This window comes from Mus caroli, chromosome 8 (genome assembly GCF_900094665.2).
Source record: "Mus caroli chromosome 8, CAROLI_EIJ_v1.1, whole genome shotgun sequence".
Taxonomy (NCBI): Eukaryota; Metazoa; Chordata; class Mammalia; order Rodentia; family Muridae; genus Mus; species Mus caroli.
Window position 1 is genome coordinate 87,809,651 of NC_034577.1, and position 23,162 is coordinate 87,832,812.

Sequence of the window (23,162 nt, forward strand, 5' to 3'; positions counted from 1 at the left end):
TTCTCCATTGGGAGCCCTGTGATACATCCAATAGCTGACTGTGAGCATCCACTCCTGTGTTTGCTAGGCCCCTGCATAGTCTCACAAGAGACAGTTATCTTTGGGTCCTTTCAGCAAAATCTTGCTAGTGTATGCAATGGTGTCAGCGTTTAGAAGCTGATTATGGGATGGATCCCTGGAATTTTATTGGTTATGTTATTTATTTACATTTCAAATGTTATCCCCCTTCCCAGTTTTCCCTCTCCAAACCTCCTATCCCATCTTCCTCCTCCCTGCTTCTGTGAGGGTGCTCCCCCACCCCACCCACACTTCTACCTCACTGCTCTAGCATTCCCTTATGCTGGGGCGTCGAGTCTTCACAGAACGAAGGGCCTCCTCTCCCATTGGTGCCCGACAGGGCCATCCTCTGCTACATATGCAGCTGGAGCCATGGGTCCCTTGGTGAATTACAATTTTAAAACAAAAATTTAATAGTTAAATTTAAAGAAGTGAGATGTGGAGAATTTAAGGGGTCCTCAGGGGATCCCTACGACTAGCTGTGTAGATGAGGAACTGTATCACAGCCATGTGCGCTCCCGGCCATGTGAGCACAAGCTGATTAGTTAAGACTAACTTCACTTTCCTTATCCCTAAAATAAGAAATATGGCGATTCTCACATCACATTGGAGATAGCAGTGTTGAGTAGCTGTGGTGGTTAGTTTTATGTAAATATAAACTAGAATAATTTGGGAAGAGGCACTCTTATTAAAACAAGATGCCTCCAAAAGATTGGCCTACATGTCTGCTGAGCACTTTCTTGTTTAATGATTGACATGGGAGGATCCGTCCATTTTAGGTGTGGCTAACTCTAATCAGGTGATCCTGGGTGGTCCAAGAAAGCAAGATGAACAAGCACTGAGGAACAAGTCAGTAAGCATCACTCCGCCATGGCTTCTGCTTCAGTTCCTGTCCTGAATTCCTGCCCTGAATTCCTTTGTCGATGGATTTTGATGTGGAAATATAAGATGAAACAAACCCAAGTTACTTTTGGTCATGGTATTTTATTACAGCAATGGAAACCTACAAAGGACTCAATCTATGTGTACTGTGTATATGCACAAGTCATTATTAAAAGCTTAGTGTGACTCTCAGTTACAAAGTTACTAGATGTGTGCATCCAGGCAGGTGCTTGAACCTCATTAAATTCAAGCCAACCTCCCAAAGCATTATTGCGATGGCTGAAAAGATCATTTTGATGTTTGGTTTTTAACATTCCATAGGACCAAATGGTCTTAGATGAAACCAAAGAGGGAAACAAACTGTGTGTGGTTTTGGTAAGTAAAAACAAGGAGTTTGGATTTAATTTTGAAGGTAACAGAAAAGCATTAGTCAGATTTGATTAAATAAGTGAGGTATGCTTGAGATTTTAGAGACTTCACTTGACCTCTGTGATCCCGAGAAGAATGGAATCAAGAGGTGAAATGGAACAGCCTGAGTGCTAGTTCAGCCATGGTGTGGAGTAAGTGTGGTGTTCAGGAATGGAAGAGGTGGCAGCCAGGAGAAGTTATGCTGAAGAGTAAGGAGTTGAAGAGGTTTGCAACCCCATAGGATGAACAATATCAACCAACTAGATCACTCCAAAGCTCCTAGGGACTAAACCACCAACCATAGAGTACACATGGAGGGACCCATGGCTCTGCATATGTAGCAGAGGATGGCCTTGTTGGGCATCAATGGGAGGAGAGGCCCTTGGTCCTGTGAAGGCTAAATGCCCCAGTGTAAATGAATGCCAGGGCAGAGAGGTGGAAGTGGATGGGTGGGGGAACACCCTCATAGAAGCAGCAGGAGAGGGAATCGGATAGGTGGCTCCCAGGGGGATACCAGGAAAGGGTATAACATTTGAAATGTAAATAAAGAAAATATAAAAAAGAAAAAAAAAGAGAGTTTCATGTGTTTAGCAAATTGTATCTTATATTTTGGGTATTCTAAGTTTCTGGGCTAATATCCACTTATTGTGTGAGTTCTTTTGTGATTGGGTTACCTCACTCAGGATGATGCCCTCCAGGTCCATCCATTTACCTAGGAATTTCATAAATTCATTCTTTTTAATAGCTGAGTAGTACTCCACTGTGTAAATGTACCACATTTTCTGTATCCATTCCTCTGTTGAGGAGCATCTGGGTTCTTTCCAGCTTCTGGCTATTATAAATAAGGCTGCTATGAACATAGTAGAGCAAGTGTCCTTCTTACCGGTTGGAACATCTTCTGGATATATGCCCAGGAGAGGTATTGTGGGATCCTCCGGTAGTACTCTGTCCAATTTTCTGAGGAGCCGCCAGACTGATTTCCAGAGTGGTCTCAGCATGTAATCTTATTGGAAGGTGAGATATTGATTCCTCACTGCTATCACCAAACAATTAACAAAGAGGAACTTAAGGGGAGGGAAGAGCTTATTTTGGGTCATGGTGTAAGATGAAGTCCTTATGGTGGTGTAAACACTACAGAAGAAACATGACCTATCTGGTCGTATTACACCCACTGTCAGGAAATAGGGAGATATTGTTCATCTGGATTCTTTCATTTTCTTTTTTCTTTCAGGACCCTGAGCTATTGGATAGTGCTGTCTGTGTTCAGGGTTGGTCTTCCTTCCTCTGGAAACAGCCTCACAGACATATCCAAAGGGATGTCTCCCAGATCATCTCATCGAGCTAATCGAGCTGATAATGAAGATTCACCATCACCGTAATCCAGTTAAAATGAAGCTATTAGGATGAACCCTGCTTTACTATGACTGGCATGTTCATCAGAAGGGGAAGAGAAACCTGGGATACATCATTTTCTTGCAGTCCTCAGAAAGAACCAATACTGTCAATGTCTGGCTTTTGACTCTAGCCTCCCAAGTGTGAAGAGAATAAACCATTTGGTCTGAGGAACTTCACTATTGAGTAAAGTAATATAACCATGCCATGCAACTCACGGTTCAATCACATAGCGTGCAGTGTCTAGAGATCATTAATCTTGATCTTAACTACATGTAGTCTAGTATAATGCTTCCTACACTCATAAGAATAGCTGAGGACTGCCTGGTCTGGCCTCAGTGAGAGAAGACACACCTAACCCTCACGGGACTTGAGGCCCCAGGGAATGGAGAGGTCTGGTGGGGTTGGGGGACAGGGACATCCTCTTGGATACTGGGGAGGAGGAATAGAATGAGGAACTGCTGGAGGGTAGACTGAGAGGAGGATAGTGCTGGACTATAAAAAAGATTAAATAATAATAATAATAATAATAATAATAATAATAATAATAATAATAGGTTGAGACTGTTTAATAAACCACAAAGCCCCAAGTCTCTGTAATGCAAGTTTGAAAATTGTATAGGTATTAGGTTGACCAAGAATTCTCAAGATGGGGGTCACTCTTGTAGGCTATCTTCTGAAGAGTGCACCAGTCTAGTCTAGTGCTTCACATATGGTAGATGTTCAATAAAAACCAAAGGAGCTTAGTTTAAGAATCCTGGCCCAGCTAAGAATCCAACAGACAAGTAGTTATTCATCTCATTCTCTGCTTCTTAATGGGAGATATACAGGGAGTATTGTGATGACTTAATTTGGTTGTCAATTTGACAAACCTGGGAAGAAGGACCCTCAACTGAGGACATGCCTACCATGGAATGACCTGTGGGCATGTCTGTAGGGGCATGATTTTTGGTTGTGAATTGATATAGAATGAACCAGTACACTGTGGGTGGTGCCTTCCTTGGTCGGGTAGGCCTAGGCTATATATGATGAGTCTTACTGTGAGTCTGGGAGCTAGCTCAATAAGCAGCATTCCTTTGTGGACTCTGTTTCGGTTCCTGTCTCCAGGTGCCTGCCTCGAATTCTTCTGGTGATAGGCTGTAGCCTCTAAGCTTTCTTCCTCAAGTAGTTTTTGGTCAGAGTGATTTTATTATTATGACCGCAAAGAAGCTAGAGCAGATATATAGACTTCATGGTTTTGGAGAGCATGTTATGTTACGTGTATTTTGATACAGAGTTTGCATCCGTGGTCTGCCCAGAGCGAGGTATCATTGGAAGCAGAACACTTTTTTTTTTTAACAAAGTTAATCCAGTGGTGTTGAGCAGGGAAGGTTTTGAAGGATAGGAGTAATTGCTGCAGCCAGATGTCTACCGCTGCATGTGATTGAAAATGGTGGTTGGGTCAGAGAATGCTAATCATCCATGAAGTGGGCTTGCCACGACTCTGACACCATGTCCCCTGGTGCACTCGGCAGTAGGTGCATCTTTGCTGAGTGAATACAAAGTGAACTTGACGGGAAAGGAGACCTCGGCAGTCCTACAAAGACAATTTTGCAAGCTGTCTGCCTGTGGAGTTGGTGGAGTGTTTGCTCTGGAAGAAACAGCTGACGTCAACTCTGCTCTCTTTGTATCTCAAGGGCAGAGTTAGCCGTGCCTCTGGCCTGTGCGACACCCACAGAGGGAAGAATGGCGTCCAGAGGGAAAGGTTAAAGAACGGGTCAGCTGGGCGCCTGTGCTCCCTGCCCCTCCCTCCCTCTGTTTGTCATCTTTCTGGCAAGGTGAACTCAATGCGCAGTAATTCCTTCTGACTTTCTGAGAGCTGTGGAATACACAAGTGTAAGAAAAGTCATTCCAGCACTAACAGCATTAGCTTGGCTTTGTAACCCGATCACTTCGGCCAGAGAGAATAAAGAATCGGGGCCATGTAGAGGGGGCAAGAGGTAAAAGATAAATGAGGAGTTTTCACTGCTGAACCATCAGGAGTAAGTGTGGATATATGTGCTCTTTGTTTAAATCACAGAGGCTTCTTTTCCGTTGGGAGGGGCCTGCCAAATATGAACCGAGGATGCATTTTATTTTCCTTGTAGCCCTGAGTACCAGTCTTAAGGCTTTGCATATATGTAGTTATAAACATCTCAGGGATTAAAAATATCCTGGAGATCTTATCACCACAAGCAAAGGTAAGGACTGTATTATTACTGCATAGCCTAGACACATGGAATTTCTCATTCAATCCAGAGAAGCAGGATAGTTCAGCGGGATGAGGAGTGGTGTTAAGAACAAACCCCAGGTTTCATTTCCAATGATTTGTTAGAGGGGTTTGAAGAAATCTTATGGAGCCTAATTGTTCTCTCTGATAATTCCATATGGACCTAAAAACCTCCATCACGAGTCAACAGGTGTGACAGAGTGTGTTCACTTTTGCCTGTGTGTGTTGTGTCCGTCCATCAAGTCTCCAAAACATCAGGTCTGTGTGTGTTTGGATATTCAACTTCATGTTATATGAATATCTTAATGATTCAGATCACAAAGTGAAAATACCGTGAATGGCCAAACCACAAATCATGGATTTTAGCTGTAGCTGGTATTAGATGTGGGACCCCAGGCAACTTCTAAAAGTTCTCTGATCTTCCATTTTCTTATGTAAATAGATGGAGAGACCAAATAGTGACTGAAGTTTAGACATTTTGCATCCTCAATGGGGAGTGATGGAGAGTGAGGCTTGCTTAGAGAAGGTCTGTGCTAGGTCCCTATGCTTCACTAGTTAACAAGTATACATGTGTCTATGTGATTTGTTATAAGGATAATAAGAGCCACTGCTGCATTCACAAAACCTATGCTTTTGCCAAGGCAGGCAAACATCATAGCTATTTCGTTTGAGGAACAAGGGACACCCTAGAAAACCTTCCTAGGACCACACTCCATTATCTCCCTGTGCTAAGGTAGGGAAGACACTACCTATCTCACAGAACAGACTCACAGTACAGTCACAGCACACAGCTGTTTTCTTTCCCCTTCACTGGGTTTCCTTCCTTGGGTTCACCGACCTTGCCTCCCAATCTCACTGTAAAAGCAAAATAAAGACAGGCTGAAGCTACTGAGTCAAAATGCAGGTGGTTGTGTGTCTGGAGAAGGAATAAGAGCATCCACCACTTTTAACTACCCAATGCACAAAATGTCATTGAGGAATGTGACCTCCAAGAATGGCAAAATTTAGCTTTCCTCGAAGTGTACACGGCACCTGTGCATGTGACAGGAAGTGTGTAAAAATGCTTTTGCCACTACTGAATCCTTCCAGTTTAGATAATAGTAAAGATAAGAAAAACAGCATGGATTTAAGTATGGATAGATATTGTGAGTTTTTCATGATGAATTAGAGAGTGTCTAGTGAGTCGTTGGTAAAAATGATTGACATTGGCTTCTTGAGGATCTTGTATTTGAATCTCATGATAGCATTTTATTTATTGTCCTTTCTATGTTAGGCACTAATCTGCATCACAGAGAAAAAAAGAAATCTATCTAAGTCCATTTAGGAAACCATGACAAAGGACATGACAGAGAGCCATCATCATTGGCACTTATTGATTAGTTATTAGTCAGTGATGACTATTAACTAGTGACGAGTACCATGGTAACCACAGTGGAGACATGCACAGTCACTAAGGGAGGTAGCTATAATGCATGCAAGGAGGTGGTAAAGAATAAGTTTCTCAAAAGATGAAGACACAACCCTAGGAGGGGATTGTTGTTCCTCCTTGTCTCCTTACATGAGAAGAGAATGCTTGGTATACACAACCCCTTAAGGAATCACAGATAGAGAGGGAAAGGAGTATAGAATAAAAATGCATGTTCACTCATGAATCACTGCCAGCATCCTATCTATCTATCTATCTATCTATCTATCTATCTATCTATCTATCTATCTATCTATCTATCTATCTATCATCTATCAATAATTTTAGTTCTTCATTTCTTCCTTCCTTCTTCTCTTCCCTTCCTTCATTTTCTCTAATTTCCCTTCTCTTCTTCCCTTCACTCTTCTCCCCCTCCTTTCTTTATTCTTTCCTTTCTCTGATCTAGGAGAGATATCCTCCAAGAATGCTTTTGCAGAATCAGATCAAATGCATTTCATCAAAATACCATCTTTAGGATAATCTCCTTCAATTTATTTCTCCTGAGACAGGAGCAGGATAATGCATCGCTTTTAGAGAGACTGTGAATGAATCATAGGTTCTGACTTCTGCCAGATTTGTTTTATTATGAACATTTTGTAGCTATTAAAAAAATGACAATAGAGAAAACATCATATGGTTGGAAGGCATAGTGAAAGAAAATACAATTTAAGCAAAGCCTGAACTAAAACATTGTAGCCTTATATCTAAGTTTTTTATTACTACAAATGAAATGTAAACTCTTTTTAATTTTTCTTTGGAATAGAAGATACCAGATGTTCATCTGTTACCATGAAAGTCTATTTTAATTGGCAGTTGTGGTCTCAGAGTAATTTTAAACTGCTACCAGGCTGTCACTTCTGCTTTTGCTGACTTGCAAGGAGGTTTAATGCTACCCCCACCGGGCTAGACTTTATCCTTCTATTTGGAACTGTTGAATCACTTCAATTTATGGCAAAGTTAGAGGAGATTTAAATAGTCAACAGAAATTCAGGGCACATGCTTCAGAGTGGAAATGCAATGTTTTAAAAGTGTTCTGAGACCCAGAGCTAAAATCCTATATGAGAAAATACACCAGATAGAGAAAGCCAGGTTTAAGGAAAAGAGGCCCTTTTCTCAGATTAAATCATTGGACCATTCCCAATAACAACTGTTTGCTAATAAGCAGTTAGTCACTATTGGATTTGAGGTTTACAGTGGCTGAGAGCATTAGAACAGCAGTTTTTGGTCCCCACTTAGGCTCTGTCTGTCTTGCCAAAATTCATGGCATTTTATGATGATCTTGGTTGAGTAGGTTTAATCTGAATGTTGGGAAGACCTAGATTGAAGGAGGATTGTATAGGACAAGGCAATAAATGGGGCTGGGAACTGGAGGGCTGGAACATTTTGCAGCCCTTCGGCTAGTTGATCCTGTTCTTAGAGGTTCAGCCACAGGAACCCAGAGCTTTTCTTCAATTAAGAAAACTTAGAAGCTACATTTTTTTCCTATCTATTGTGAGCATTGGTGGGCTTTATATCGTTCTAATCTGTTTTGTTTGTTTGTTTTCTTCATGCACACAGCTTCAAGGTTTTCTATACTCTCTAAGAAATATCTAGTGCATAGTCCAGGCACTTTGCAGAAAAAAAGACTTTGGCATGAATTCCAGACTAGAACAAATTATTTTAATCTCTCTCCACTCCCTGTAGTCTTGTCTTTAGGATGAACACAGGAGCCTTGCCACAGGATTACTGTGAAGATGGATTGAAATAACCAGTAAAAAAATGCTTAGCAAATATATCTTTGACCATGGTTTAAATGCTTTCCCTGTATGTTGTGTGAGTTCTCCAGGGTTGTTTCCAACAACTTTGTGAAAAGGCTACAGCCTGAAGCTGTGGGGACTTGAGCTCTCTTGGGGCTCCCTGGGGAATTAGTCTCTTCTGCCTTAGACTTTGGAGGCTGGGGGCCTTTTCTTGTTTTGCAGTCACACATGAGCATCCCCTCTCCATATGTTTCTTTGTCTGAAGTAAGTATCTTCCTTTCTGTTAATGCAGACATCACGTCATTGAACGTAAAGCTCACCTTAAGTCCAGGATGCTCTCATTTGAAGAGCTATAACTTGGTGACAACTTCAGAAATTCACACTCGAAATTAAGTCACATTTCCAGGTACTAGTGACTAGCACTTATCTTTTCTAGTGACACAGCCATTACATGTGTATTACAAACATTTTCTTCCATTTTTCAGCTTTTCTTTTTATATGCTTCATGATGAATCCAAGTTCTTAATTTCCACACTGTAAAATTTATCACCATCTTCCTTTCAGGTTGGGAGATCTGAGTTTCTGTCTATCCCAAAGTAGTAAGTTATTCCTTATATGCTTTTGATTCAAAGTCAAAAAATATGTGTACATATACATATACATATACATGTGTATATATGTGTGTGTGTGTACGTGCACACATATTTTGTACATTAAAGTAAAAAATCTCCGTGGCATGAATTTTTGTGCAAGGCTTGAGGTTCCAGCTGAGGCCTATGCTTTTCCTCCTGGGGATATCTAAAGGAGCCAGTATCAGTTACTGAATAGATTAACCTTTCTCTCACGTACTACAAAAGTGTGCTTGCTCAGGAAGCATGTCTCTCTTCTGCTGTCAGTATTTCGACTTTCGACTAATACTGAACTGTTTAATTCCTAGAAAAATTAATTTTCACATCTGCCCTTCTTCAAGGCGGTGATGACAGTTTTGTTCTTTTGCATCTTTCCCCTTAAGTTCTAAGTAGTCAGTTTATGTGCACACACAGACACCTTTGCAGGGTATTTGATGGAGATTTACTGCAATATGTGGCTCTGTGGGGGGGGACAAATGACAGCTGAACATTTTCTAACTGCAAGTTGCTCATCTTCCTGCTTCTATTTTGAAAGCCATTTAAAAACATCAGTTTTATTTTAAACTGTGGACATGTATGTGCATGTGTAGTGCAAGTTCCCACAGAACCTGGAGGTGTCAGATCCCCTATGGAGCCACATGTGGGTGTGTAGAGCTGAACTCAGGTTCTCTGCAAGAGTGGCGCATGCTCCTAACTGTGGAGCCATCTCTCCAGCCCTCTTCACGTTTCTTTAGTTTTAATAACATTCTATTATTTCACTAGCACTATCTTTAGGCATTTGGGTTTTGAATGCTTCTGTGAGTGACCCTGTTATAGAGATTCACTTTTGCATTTTGTTGCTGCACAGTTTTTCTGTAGTGATTTTGTATCTAGCTGTTTAACTACACTCCCCGGGTGCTTGAAGAGTTTGCTTGTCGGTGGGAGTTTTGTCACATGTGAAAAGTCGCAGTTTTGTTCCCCACATCCAGCCTTGTGCCTGTGTTTTTCTTGTCTTATTTCATTAGTGAGGTCCTAGAACAAGTTTACATAATGATGCCACAATTACTTCTTTAGTCAGAATCTTCATTTTATTTCGTGCTTCCCTTCTAGGACTTCAAGTGAATTTATTTGCTTTTATTCAGTTTCTCTGATTCTTCTCTCTCTCTCTCTCTCTCTCTCTCTCTCTCTCTCTCTCTCTGTCTCTCTCTTTCTCTCTCTCTCCCCCTCCTCTGTAACAGAGGAGAAAGAGACCGTGTGTTTGTATGTGTATGTATTTTGTATGTATGTATGTATGTATGTATGTATGTATGTATGTATGTATGTGTGTGTGTGTGTGTGTATGTATGTATGTATAATGTATGTTCCTTTTGATAATGAGTGAATGTGTGCATGTGTGTGCGTGTGTGTATGGATTTGTGTGGATATGGTGTGTGAGAGAATAAACATATATATGTGTGTCTGTGTATATGCATGCTTATATATGTGTTTCTATGTGTGTGTGAGTGTATGTGGGTATATATGAATGCACTTGTGTGTGCATGTCTTGGCCCTTCAGTCCAGTTGATTGATCCTGTTATGTCCCTCTTCCTTCTGCTTCAGTACTGTCACCCCCTTGGATACAGGGCTTTCAATACTTTTCTAAAAGAGCCCCTGTTCTTTAATATCTCTATTATTATATGGCTTGATTATTTTAGTTCTCTTCAAAAATAACTTGTCATCAATTTTTAAAAATTTAGTTTTACTGCCCATCCAGGATCTTGAGAGACCATAGAACCTGGTGATTAAAACATGGGTTCAGGAACCCATTATTTTGGTTTAAATTCTGATTGTGAGCCTACAAAAACTGGATGATCTTGGGCATGGTGCTTCACCCAGGTCTACCCTGGTTTCCTTTTTTGCATAGTAATAGTGTCTAATTCATAGAATTGTATGTATACTAAAAGGCTAAATATATAATAAGCTTCTTGTGTGGTCACTGAATAAGCATTATAAAAGTTAATTTTGTTAATGTGTTGTCAATACCATTCTTTTAAGTAATAGTAATATTTTTCACCTCTTTTTAAAGATTACTTTTATTTTTATACAGTTCAGTTGTTACCCCTTCCCAGTACACCCTCCCACAGTTCCTCACCCCATTCCTCCTACCAGCATCTGCAAGAGGATATCCCCACTCCCTTTCCCCCACCACCTGCCAGACCACACCACTCCCTAGGGGCTCAAGTCTCTTGGTTAGGCACATCTTCTCTCACTGAGGCCAGACCAGGCAGTTCTCTGCTGTATATGGGGCCTCGGACAAGCTAGTTTATGCTGCCTGGTTGGTGGCTTAATATCTATTGATAGCAAATTATTACTCATTAAGCACTAACAATGCCCCAAGAAGTTTGTGAAACACTTTGCATGTGGTACCCAACTGAATTGTTGATTTCTTTGTGTTTTAAGCAGTATTATGCTCTAGGATAAATCCATAGTCCCTGACACATTTTTGGACCCTGTTCACATGTACTCCTCACACGTGCTTTGCACTCTCCTTCATCTCAGCTGTGTTCAGTTTCCCTAACTATTTCAATAGCAGGAGTGTGCTCACGAACACACACACACACACACACACACACACACACACACACACACACACACATTAATTCTCTGGAGAATCTCACCCTTCCCTTTGTGCTCTGTGCAAATTTCTATCATTTGAAGGTGAAATGAAGTGGAATAGACAAAATATTGGCTTCAGTGTTACTAAGCACATGCACTGTAAAATAAAAGCATTAATTCTTTCCCCCTACAGGATCAAACGACAGCAGTACCCTGGTGAGTTGGACTCTCCTGGCCCCTTCATTAACCAGGTTGATATTTTACAAAGTGACTACACTGACCTCATAGCTCTCTTTGCAGTTTCAAGACAGCTTCCACTTGGTTCTTCCAAGTGCCTCATCAGACTGAGCTAAGTTAGCGCAGAGCTTCAAGCTAAGCAAGGCATCTCAGCACGAGGTGTCAAACATAAGACAGCTAATGCTGGAAGCCAGAGCAAGAAGGCTCTTCTTGACCTTGCTGTGAGACTAGTGTATTCACAGAGAAGTGGCTGGCAGGCTCCTTTTGATGCACTGAACAATGAACAGCAGGGGATTAAGTTTCACCAAATCTACATTAGCCTGTGTGTGTGTGTGTGTGTGTATGCATATGTGTATATGCACACTCACATTTTGTTCTTAGGAAAATAAAGTGCACATATTACTTAGAAAAAAATTCACCCAGGAGCTCAGGTGCGCCTATGGGCTGGTCACCTGCACTGTTATGGAGAGTTACCCTGAAAGGCCCCCATGGGGGGATTAAGGGCAAATGAGAGGCAATAAGTTATCCATGTGTTCATGTTTGATATGTTTTCTCAGTCTCTCTCAACGTTAGTATTTGCAAGCTACAGGGTCCATTCCTTATAGGTGGACTTTAAGCTCTCCTGGGCTCTGTTTGAATGCAATGATGACTTTTTTTGAAGCTATTTAATGGAATAATGATGTGTATTTGAAACCAGATGGCCAATATGGACCCAGCACTTCCCTTCATGGTTACTGTATCTTCAGTACAAGCTTGCCTCTGCTTGGTTCTTCTAAGTGCTTCATCAGATTGAACCAAGTCAGGGCAGAACTTACAGAAATCACAGGTTTCTTCATTTTAGTGATGGGAGATAAAGATTTGCTTCAGTATGGTTTATTTTGTGCTTTTTAAGCCCATAATTCATGATATAGCTTAGGTAATTCCCATAACTCACTATAGCTTAGACGATTCCCAAACTTGTAGTCCTCTCAAGCACTGGCCTTGGCTGGTATGATCCTAATGGCGAGCACAGAGTCCAAGTTACCTTAGGAAGGGAAGACATGCTGAAGTTGTCACAGAGTAGCATGGCCTCTGCAATCTCACACACACTATTTCATTTACTTATTTTAAAGAGAAGTTTACTAGTCTCTGTGCTCTGAAGAATGGTAGGTTCTTGATCTCTGCTCTAGACACGTTGCTACTTATATCACTGAGTTTGAAGAAGCTTTTGACTCAGAAACTTATAGCCAGATGGCTTTCAAATTCGACCTTTAATGCTTATTATTAGAAATTGGTATATTTTCTTTAGAGCTGGTTTTAAAGGACTGTATGCAGAGCTGACACAAACAACTCTCGTGTGTGTAGTGCTGTTACAGTGTGGATGAGGATGAGTACGTTGGGGATACAGATCACTGATTTCCTTCTGACACCCGGGGTGCCTCTGTGGAAAGGAAAGTGTTCAAGGACCAAGTTGGCAAACTGTTGAGAAAGCCTGCCTTTTCATTTTGCACATTAGAAGATGGAGGCCTGGATGCTGCTTGGACACAGTCTTCAGTAGAGATTTTCCTTCTTGGTCATTCCATCGAAGATTTTGCTCTGTCTAACACTGGAAGGGAGCTTTATCACTCCTACAAAACAAAAAGTTTTAAATAACACGAGTAATTAAAAAAAATGCAACATATTTTGAGGCATAGGGGCAGGTTAATTCTTTCTTTACCCAGTAACTTCAGGGAGACTAGTAAGGCCAAAGAAGGAGGTTTTTCTGTGAGTTTATGGTCACTTTGGGCTACAGAGTCTCAAAAACATCTCTCATTCACCATGTATAAATATGTAATATATTTGGAAAATAAAACTATTAGTTGAAAATACTCCCTTTATTTAAATATTTTTACTTTTAGCTGATTAAATCCGATATCTTAGTTTTGTTTGTCTTTTCTCTCTGTCATATAATGCATGATGTGTATCCTTGGGGTGGTGAACCTCTGTCTGTCCAAGTATCCTTCCTGGTAGGTCTCAAGTTTGAACATCCTGTGATTGTCTAAAGATCATGAGAATTTTGAGCAAGAACCAGTGTATTAACTTCTTGTGTATGTGACCTTCAAAGAGTTATTTAATCTTACCAATTCCAACTTATCTCTTCTTTAATTTACAAGTAACAAGTGTGTATATTTACGGAGCACAATGTGATGTCTTTCTTAATCTGTGTATATGCTGCTGCGATAAGATTCACTCAAACTAGCCGGACGTGGTGGCGCACGCCTTTAATCCCAGCACTCGGGAGGCAGAGGCAGGCGAATTTCTGAGCTCGATGCCAGCCTGGTCTACAAAGTGAGTTCCAGGACAGCCACGACTACATAGAGAAACCCTGTCTCGAAAAACCAAAAAAAAAAAAAGATTCACTCAAACTAATTAACATACCCATCACCTTGCCAACATATCATATTGGAGGCAAGAACATTACAGATCTGTTCTTTTTAATGCTGAGTTCCTGAACGATGTTTTGCCTATAAGTGTAATTTTCAGCACACATGTACCCCAACTGTAAGGGACAGTTTATCTTTACACTTTGTTATACAGCCCTGTCCCGTATGTTAGGTATTCAAGAATTGCTTGTAAATGATGAATGCATGTTTCAGAAACAAGCAGCGTGTGGCTTTTCTTCACACTCAAGCAGTTCACAAAGCTGACAGTTTTCTTCTGCTCAAAATCAGGGATAACGGTGGGCGGGGAGAGAGTGTGAATTCCTGCTTGCTATACAATCAGCGCATTGCAAGCCAAAGAGGCTATCTCCAAGGAGGGAAACCTTCCTAAAGAGAAGGAGAAAGAAAAAAAAAGATAAAAGACCTTTCTTACAACAAAGAACTGTGAGTACTTAGCTTGTCAGGACAGGGTTTTGAGAAAAAGCATTCCTGTGCATACCTTTGTAAAAGTCTTAAAAAGGAGCACTCTGAACCTGATACCAACTAGCTCCTTAGTAGTTCTCACTGATAATGATGTGGAGAAGCCTTAATTTAGAAAATGCACACAGGACTGTAAACATGAAAAACTAACAGTTCCTGCAGCTGATGTTTTATTGAGTAACTGGGGGGGGGGGGCTGGGGGGTGCTCTGGGATAGCCTGACCAATTAGAGATTCAGGCTATGTCTACCTGCAACCCAAAATGAGGGGAGAGGATGCAAAGAATTCACCCCAAACATGTGTTATCTGAAAAAGAAGTTGACTCTTGCTTACATAGAAAGCAATCATAAAGAACCCAGCTGGAAGCACTTCTTAAAACGTGTGCCACCCTGGTGAGGAAGAATTAGGTCTGATCAGAATTCTGAAGTCCTGGAGTAATTCAGCAGTCACTGACATTCCCTCAGATAATCTGGAATTATTCTTAAGAGCCCCAGCATCAGCAAAAGATGTTTATATTGTCTGAAAATTAATGATTCACTAAATTATTTTGCAAATGGTCATCAAACATTCGAGTGATAAATAATGCTCAGTTCGTAGAGTGGGCACTTCTATGTAGGTTATACTCTAATAAGGGCGATTCTAACTCATTTCTCAGTTTGGGGAAAAGTACAGAATTTAATCATGGAAGAACTTCATTGTAATTTTAGTCCTTGCTATATACCAGGTACTGCTTGGCATTTGTTGACATAATTAGCTCTGCCACTCCCTGCTTCTGTGACCTTGCAAAAATCAATTAACTTTAAGTTAGTTACCATCAGTAAGTATAAAAATTGGGTTATTCTATTAGGAAATGCTCAATTTTAACATCCTGTAACAATGGAGATAGGATGGCCTTCTTTTCTACAATCTTAAACTTTGTTCTCGAGAAATATTCATTAAGCTGGTCACACAGGACAGAGCTGTGAGTTCTATGGGACTTGTACAATGAAAAGATATCATGTCCACTCAAAAAGAATATGTGATCAGACGAAGACTGACCTATTGTAGTTATCAGAATAATAGAAGGAGACTAGAAGTAGGGATAAAAATGGAAGACCATCAGAAGTACAGCAGAATATGTCATTCCTGTTAAACTTTCTTCATGTGTGATCTCTGTTATTGTGTATTTAAGTACTGATGTCAAGTGATAAATATCATAGATTAGCTATTATTCCATTACAGATGGGAAAGACCTATTTTTTAAAGAGAGATCGAATTTTCTTTCAATTCAGTAACATTTTTGAGCTCATCTACCTGTTAACTTTCTTTGTCAACTTCTTAACTTCAAGGAGTCATGCATACATGTGCCTGATGTGATCTTCTTTCTGGATTCAGGGGGAATTATAGAAACTGGTGCCCAGTGCTTGATCATCACCCTTCATCGAGAATGTTAACACCTCTTCTTTTACACTAAAATACTCTTCCAACAACTCAAATTAGCCTGTTTTTGTTCTAGAATGACCTGCAAAGAAATAAACTTGCACTTTCTGTAAAACTTTTAAAAAATCTATTCTTCTCTCATATACTACATTCTGATTGCAATTTCTCCTCCCTCTATTCTTTCTAGCCTACCACCCCAACCTTCTCTTTTCCCCAGAACCACTCTGCCTCTGTTTCCCTTCAAAATAGAACAGACTTCCTCCAGATATCAACTAAACACAGTATAACAAGTTTTGTTGCATGTCTTTTCTGTTGTTGTTGTTGTAATAAGTCTTAGAAGAACTTTTTGTTGCACATAGTGGTACATGGCTATCTTCTCGAAACTCATAAAAATGAAGCCAGAGGATTGTGAGTCTGAAGCTAATCTGAGCTAGCTAGTTAGATTCTGAGATTTTGTTAGCTTCTTTTTAAACTTCTATACTTTGTCAATACTCATAACCCTGTTTTATCTCACGGAACACCTTTTGATGACAATGTGAAGCTTCTTGCAGGTGTACTCCATGTGGCTGTTGGTCAGTAACAGCCATTAGAACAACACTGAGAAGTGTTGGCTGCATGAGGGCCTACTAGGATGCCAGGATGCCTGTTGTTCCTTTACAGATCCATTTCTCTCATTTAGATATGTGTGTTTCTACTCCAGGAAAAGAGGGTTTGTCATGAGGATCTTTGACTTGAGTTTGTATAAGCTCTACATAACACCATCTGCTTCAGCATGGCTACCCCCCTCCCAAGACCTCTACTCAAGCTTGGTGTCATTTGGGAGCACCTGATGCATGACTTATGGTGAACCTCCTCAGTAAAGAGTTATGATGTCTCTCTAACTCAGCCACATTGCTATCACAGAGGTAAGAGAAGATATAGTCTGGATTAGTTGTGATTTGAAGCTGTAGTTTCATTTTATTGAAAAAATAAAAAAGGTGGCTTTGCCAACTCTTTCCTATACACATTCTTGCCCGACTTCATCCTCACCATCTGTAATAAAAACAAAATTTATAAAAAGTGGAACAGTCTCAGCTAATTGCCCCACTTATATTTGTATGCCATATTAGGATGTGAAATACACCACTAATGGGGCCTCATATTTGAGAACCAATGATTTTTAGAGTTTCCTGTAACTGCTGTGCTAGCCACAAGTGACTTATGTGAAGTACATTAAGACTAAAGCCTAATTGGGTTACTTTTAATTTGCTTCCTTTCTGCAATATAATAATAAATGCAGATGTCTTTCGAGCATTAATTTTTATCTACGTGGCAGAATTTCATTAAGCTTAGCCAGTGCCACTTTAATTAAGCGCCCTTACTTGGGTGGTGACTGTCTGTGCCTTTGGCCCATCAGAACAAGCACTTAGTCAATTAACTATTTTATTAACCAATTGATTTTTGCTGTAGGTCCCTACCTTCTGTGACTAGCTAGACATGGCCACGAAGGGCAGATAGATTGCTTCCTCTCATCTCTACAGAGCAACATTCAACAATGAAACATGTCAAATGAGGTTTCTATCAAGAACCTAAAGACAAATACAAAAAATGCTTGCCATTTATTCCGGAAAGAAAAGTAGCTCACATAGTATTGTATTTGCATAAATCATATTGTCCCACTGACCTTTATTGATGTTCTGCTTCCAAATGTAAAGCATCAGCCCAGCTGCTTAGGAGACCTTCTGTTGTACAGTACTTGCAAGTCCATCAGGTCATGAGTTAAGAAGTGACATCCACAGATTGCCTAAATCACCAGCTTAATAAGGTCCTTAGTAGCTTTCCCCCCAACAATTTTGGCCTGCAATTTATTGATATCATTAGGCACCAAAACATTTCACTTAACTGAAGGAAATACAAAATTATAGCACATGGAGTCTCATGATGCACGCTTGTAGCAATAGCATATAATATACATCTTGGTAAGATACAGCATCTGTGGCAAAGAGTATAGTTTGATGACATTGTTTAGACAGTTTCTCCAATGGATGAATCAAAGGGTTTAAGTAAAATGCTGGCCCTAGATTTATTTCATCAGAAAGATGTATATAAATGAAGGAATGCATTTTGAGAAGCAATAATTTTTAATTTATTTTTTCTTTTTTCTTAGATATTTTCCTTATTTTTACATTTCAAATTTTATCCCCTTTTCTCATTTCCTCTCCGACCCCCCCCCTTTAAAATACTTTTAATTAATTATTTTACTTATTTACATCTCAAATGTTGTCTCCCTCTCCTCCCCTCCCATAGAGTTCTTCTTCCCATCCCTCTTCCCCTTCGCCTCTGAGAGGATGCCCCCTTCCAGAAATGACTTATGTCTTATGTGTAGTACATTAAGAAAAGAACCTAAAAATTTGGGCCGTCTTTAATTTGCTTCCATTTTGTATTGTGATAATAGATGTAGATATCTTTTTTTGGGTTCATTGTAGTTTCTAATATGTGGGCATTAAACCCACTTTAGAATATGGAGTATGCTTTTTTATTCTCATCGAAAAAACAGCCATTTTTTAATTTTTATAAATGAAAGGTGAAATCTCCTCATTCTTAGTTATTCTTGTCAGTGTTTACCAGTGAAAAAGGGCAGTTAATATATGGGCTCCAGAGAACTCAGGATTAGAACCTGGAGGTCTTATACTTTTGTCAACAAACTATGTTTTCTTTTTTTTTTTAATTTTTTATTAGATATTTTCTTTATTTACATTTCAAATGCTATCCCAAAAGTCCCCTATACCCTCCCCCTGCCCTGCTCTCTAACCTACCCATTCCCACTTCTTGGCCCTGGCATTCCCCTGTATTGGGAAATATAAAGTTTGCAAGACCAAGGGGCCTCTCTTCCCAATGATGACTGACTAGGCCATCTTCTGCTACATATGCAGCTAGAGACACGAGCTCTGGGGGGTATGTTTTCTTCTGAAGCCCAGTGTCTCAGTCACAGTCACTATTTCCCTGATGAAACAAGTTTCTACCTCAAAATGCAAGTTGAGGTACAAAGGATTTATTTGGCTTGTATTTCTATTTTATTGTTTATAAGGGAGTCAGAGCAGGAACTCAACTAGAATGGGAGTTTGGAGGCAGGATCTGATGCAGAGGCCATGAAAGGTGCTGCTTACTGGCTTTTTCAGCCTATATTCTTGAAGAACCCAGGACCTATAGCCCAGGGATGGCTGGGCTGGGCTGTCACTAACTAAGAAAATGTCCAAAGGGCTTGCCTGCAGCCAGATCTTATGGAGGTATTTTCTCAGTTGAGATTTCTTCTGCTCAGATGACTCTAGCTTGTATCAAGTTGATATAAACAAAACCAAGCCAACCAACTAACCAGCCAAAACCAACCAAAACCAACTAAAACCAACCAACCAACCAACCATCCACCCACCCACCTACCACCACTACCACCACCTTCACCACCAGTACCACCACCAACACCACCAAGAAGCAGATGGACCACTCACTTTCCTTATTGTTATTTCCAAGTATTTTTATATATGAGCTTTGGATGATACTAGCAATGTGAACAGTTATTCTTTGAGGATCTGCATTGCAGGTACTTTCAAGGGACATTATTTTAACCTTCACTGTGAATCCTTAAGATTACTGCCATTTCCACTTTCCACAGAGGGACACATAGGGACATTAGGCAGGTTACTGAGGGTTACTTCAGCTGATGTGACAAAAAGGGATGGAAGTCACACCTGCCCAGACCTCATCTCAAGCTTCTGCTCCGCCATGCTGTGCTGTGTGGTGTGATGACAGTGAAAATGTAGGCGAAAAGCCAAGGCTCTAGGCAGGCACACAACGACATGATAACCATCACCGGGGTTAGTACTCACCCTGAGAAATAAGACTCAATGCCCAGATGTGATGCTGCTCTTGGCTCCAAGGGGGAGTTCCATTATACTATTAGACAGGCACTAATAGTGAAGATTTCAAAGGGAAATCTTGCCACTGTCTTTAGGTTTGCATGACCTTGTGGGCCTCAACTGATTTATCTTTGCCATTTGCTCCTTTGGGGTTGCCTTTCCCAATTGTGCCTTAGTTGTCATTCACAAATGCTGTCTCTGCCTTCATGCAGGCCGAACAGTAGGGTACCTTAGCCAGCGCCAGCTGTCTATGCTGCTTCGAATTACTGCCTTTTCTAAATGCTTTTCAATGGTTCAGTGGAGAAGCTCTGGCTTTTCTTTCTTTATATTCTAGTGATCTATGTTGGTGCTGAGCCTGTATAGGACAGATGTTCACCACAGCTGGCTTGGCATTGTAGTGTCTCTTCCTTGTATAGCAGGCTCCTCTTCTGGCCACATTTAACCTTTTGTGTGTGTGTGTGTGTGTGTGTGTTGTGGGTAGTGTTTTTCCATCTTCACTTACCCATTTCACACTTCCTGGGCTGGGTAATATTTTAATAGGGACACATTTTCTGAGTGCATTGGGCATGCACAGAAGCAACCATGACACTGAGATCTGCACAGGCAGAGAGAGGACCACCTTAGAATTTTCCAAATCCCCAAGTATCGATCACCCAGCTGGAGGCACAAAGGGATCTGGCAATTTCAAGCATTCTCCTGGAGCATGCGTTCTGGATCTCTACAATGAGGAATTAGGTGGCTCCACTTGATCACCTCAGGTACAGGTCATCAAATGCCAGGGCAGTTCGCAGTGGATTCTGTCTGTTCCTGGCCACTGAGGGTGGGGTATTTCAGTGGCTGAGGCTCCCGCCCCTTTTGGCTTGTCAATGTCCAGCCTCCCTACTCTCCACAGCTGCTCCCTAGGGCCATCTCTTATTTGAGGTTATGGCAGGGCCAATTCAGTGTCTCTGCCTCTGGCTGTTCCCTGTTCCCAGTGTCCCAAGGAATTCAGTTTTAAGCAATAGCTTTGCTCTCAAGATGGAGCCTGGCCACTGAGTCATTTCAGGTGGCAAATGGGACTCCTATCCTCTGTTGTTGGAGGAATCAGTTTCACCAATACTGAATTGGTGGCTTGTAAAGACTGTGGGTTTGTTATGAGGGTAGGATCTCTGTTCTTGGGGATACCTGGCTCAGCTCTGGGATAAGTTTTGTGTCTCCTTTCAGCTCTTTGTCTGTGTAGCTAGAACAGCATTCAGCTTGGCTTTTTTTACCATCAGCATATCATCAGCTTTTCACCTGAGGTGCTTAGCTCTTCTTTACCAGTTTCTTGGGTTTTCAAAGCCATTCCTCTTGCCTGTGTTTGAGACAGAGTCTAGTTTTTCTTTTTCTGATTCTTCTCCTTCTGTGAGGCACTGGCAGGTTGCTCTTAGATTACCATCTATCCCAATAAAGAGCAAGTCTTAATAAACAGCTATTTATTAAGCTGACTGAATGGCTGCATCTGACTACCGAGCTAAACTGAGCTAAAGGTGCTTTTAGGTTATAACAAGAAACACGATCATTTTAGGGCACAGGCAGGAGGATTCTGTCATTCCATGCCCCTCTCCAGCAAGCAAAAGCAAAAATGCTGGTGGTTCAATTTGAATTAGTTTTAAAATTGTCTTTGTAGTATAAAAATACTTTATTAACTGTATGCAAATAGAGCAAAATTGCAGAGAGGAGAGAAGGGATAGGGAGGGAGAGAGGAGCCATGCTGAAGACCAGGAAAAACTGAGTAATGAATTGTTTTTTATAACTCAGAAAATATTTTAAAATAGAAAGCTTTTAATTATCTATAGAATTCAGTAAGTTCAGTCCTCTTGCTTAAGGGAATTTTAAAAAAATGATCTTGTAGGCCAGTTCTTAGAAATTCAGAATTTTTTACTGACCACTGGTTCATGACTGCAGCACCCTGCTATGACCTACCTAAACTTCCAAAGATTTAATGGCCACAAGTAATTCTCTCCTATTCCCAATCCAATTTATTTCTTTATTGAGATCAGAGATTTTTATTAAATTAATCCACACAAGTGTATAAATGATGACCACCCTTTTCTTGTTCTTACTATATTCTCAGATTTAAAGGTGACTTTCTATACCACAGAGGACATATCCAGTTAATGCTGTCTGAGACAAAAACCAAAGAACACATTATGTGACTAGAGGACACTATCAACTAAAATCATTGCAACCTTAGACTGTAACCAAAACATGCTTCAACAAGTCCTTTATTTATTCAACCAGAACTCCTTATATATGAGACAGTGAGACAGCAGTGGATTAAGTGAAACAAATATCAGTGATTTGTAGCTTCAGTTTGAAGACTTTCACCTTCTTCTAGGGGAAACAGGCCATTAAAATAATAATGAATAAGCACAATTATAGTGATAGAAGAAGATATTTGGCATACATTGAGAATGGTTTTCCTTTTAGATCACCTTTCTAGATTCTCAAGTTAAGGCACATCTCTGAGCCTGAATATGAGACAGACAGAGAGAGTGGGGTACAGAAGGACACGTGTTTCAGTTGAAGAGATTGCTTTGGCCAGGGTCTTAGCAGGTAGTGCACTCAACAGGAATGACTGATGACATATTAACAAATGGCTTACTTATGAACCTAGATTAGTGGTTCACAGCCTGTGGATTGTGACCCCCTTGGAACCGAATGATCCTTTCAGAGGGGTCACATATCAGATATCCTGCATATTAGATGTTCAAATACTTATATTTTCATTCATGGCAGTAGCAATGGAATAATTCTATGGTTGGGAGTCACCCCAAGTGAGGAACTGTATTAAAGGGTCACAGTATGTTAGGAAGGTTGAGAGCCACTGGCTTAGATGGAAAGTTAAGGAAACATCCCTAGGTTCAGGAAAACACTCTCAGTTTTTTTTTCTATTTTTAAATTTTATTTAAGCGTATTTGTTATTCTTTACAAATATAGACAAACAATATATACATACATATATCACATATAACATAAAGTTATTTTTGCACATAAAAAGAACAAGCATATGACTCTCACCCCAACCTCCATTTTACCCTTTTCAATTTCTACCCTTCCTAAAAATCTATCTTATGCTCATGTTCATTATTTTATTTTACTATCAACTTGGCTTAATAAGGGCAGTATTTGGATCTTCATGTTGAAAACTGCTAAGGTTACCATGGAATACAGAGTTAAAGAGCATGCTACCTCCTTTTCTGGACTCTATCACTGGCCAGTAGTTTTTTTTTTTTTAATTTTTAATATTTTTATTACATATTTTCCTCAATTACATTTCCAATGCTATCCCAAAAGTCCCCCATAGCACCCCCCCCTTCCCTA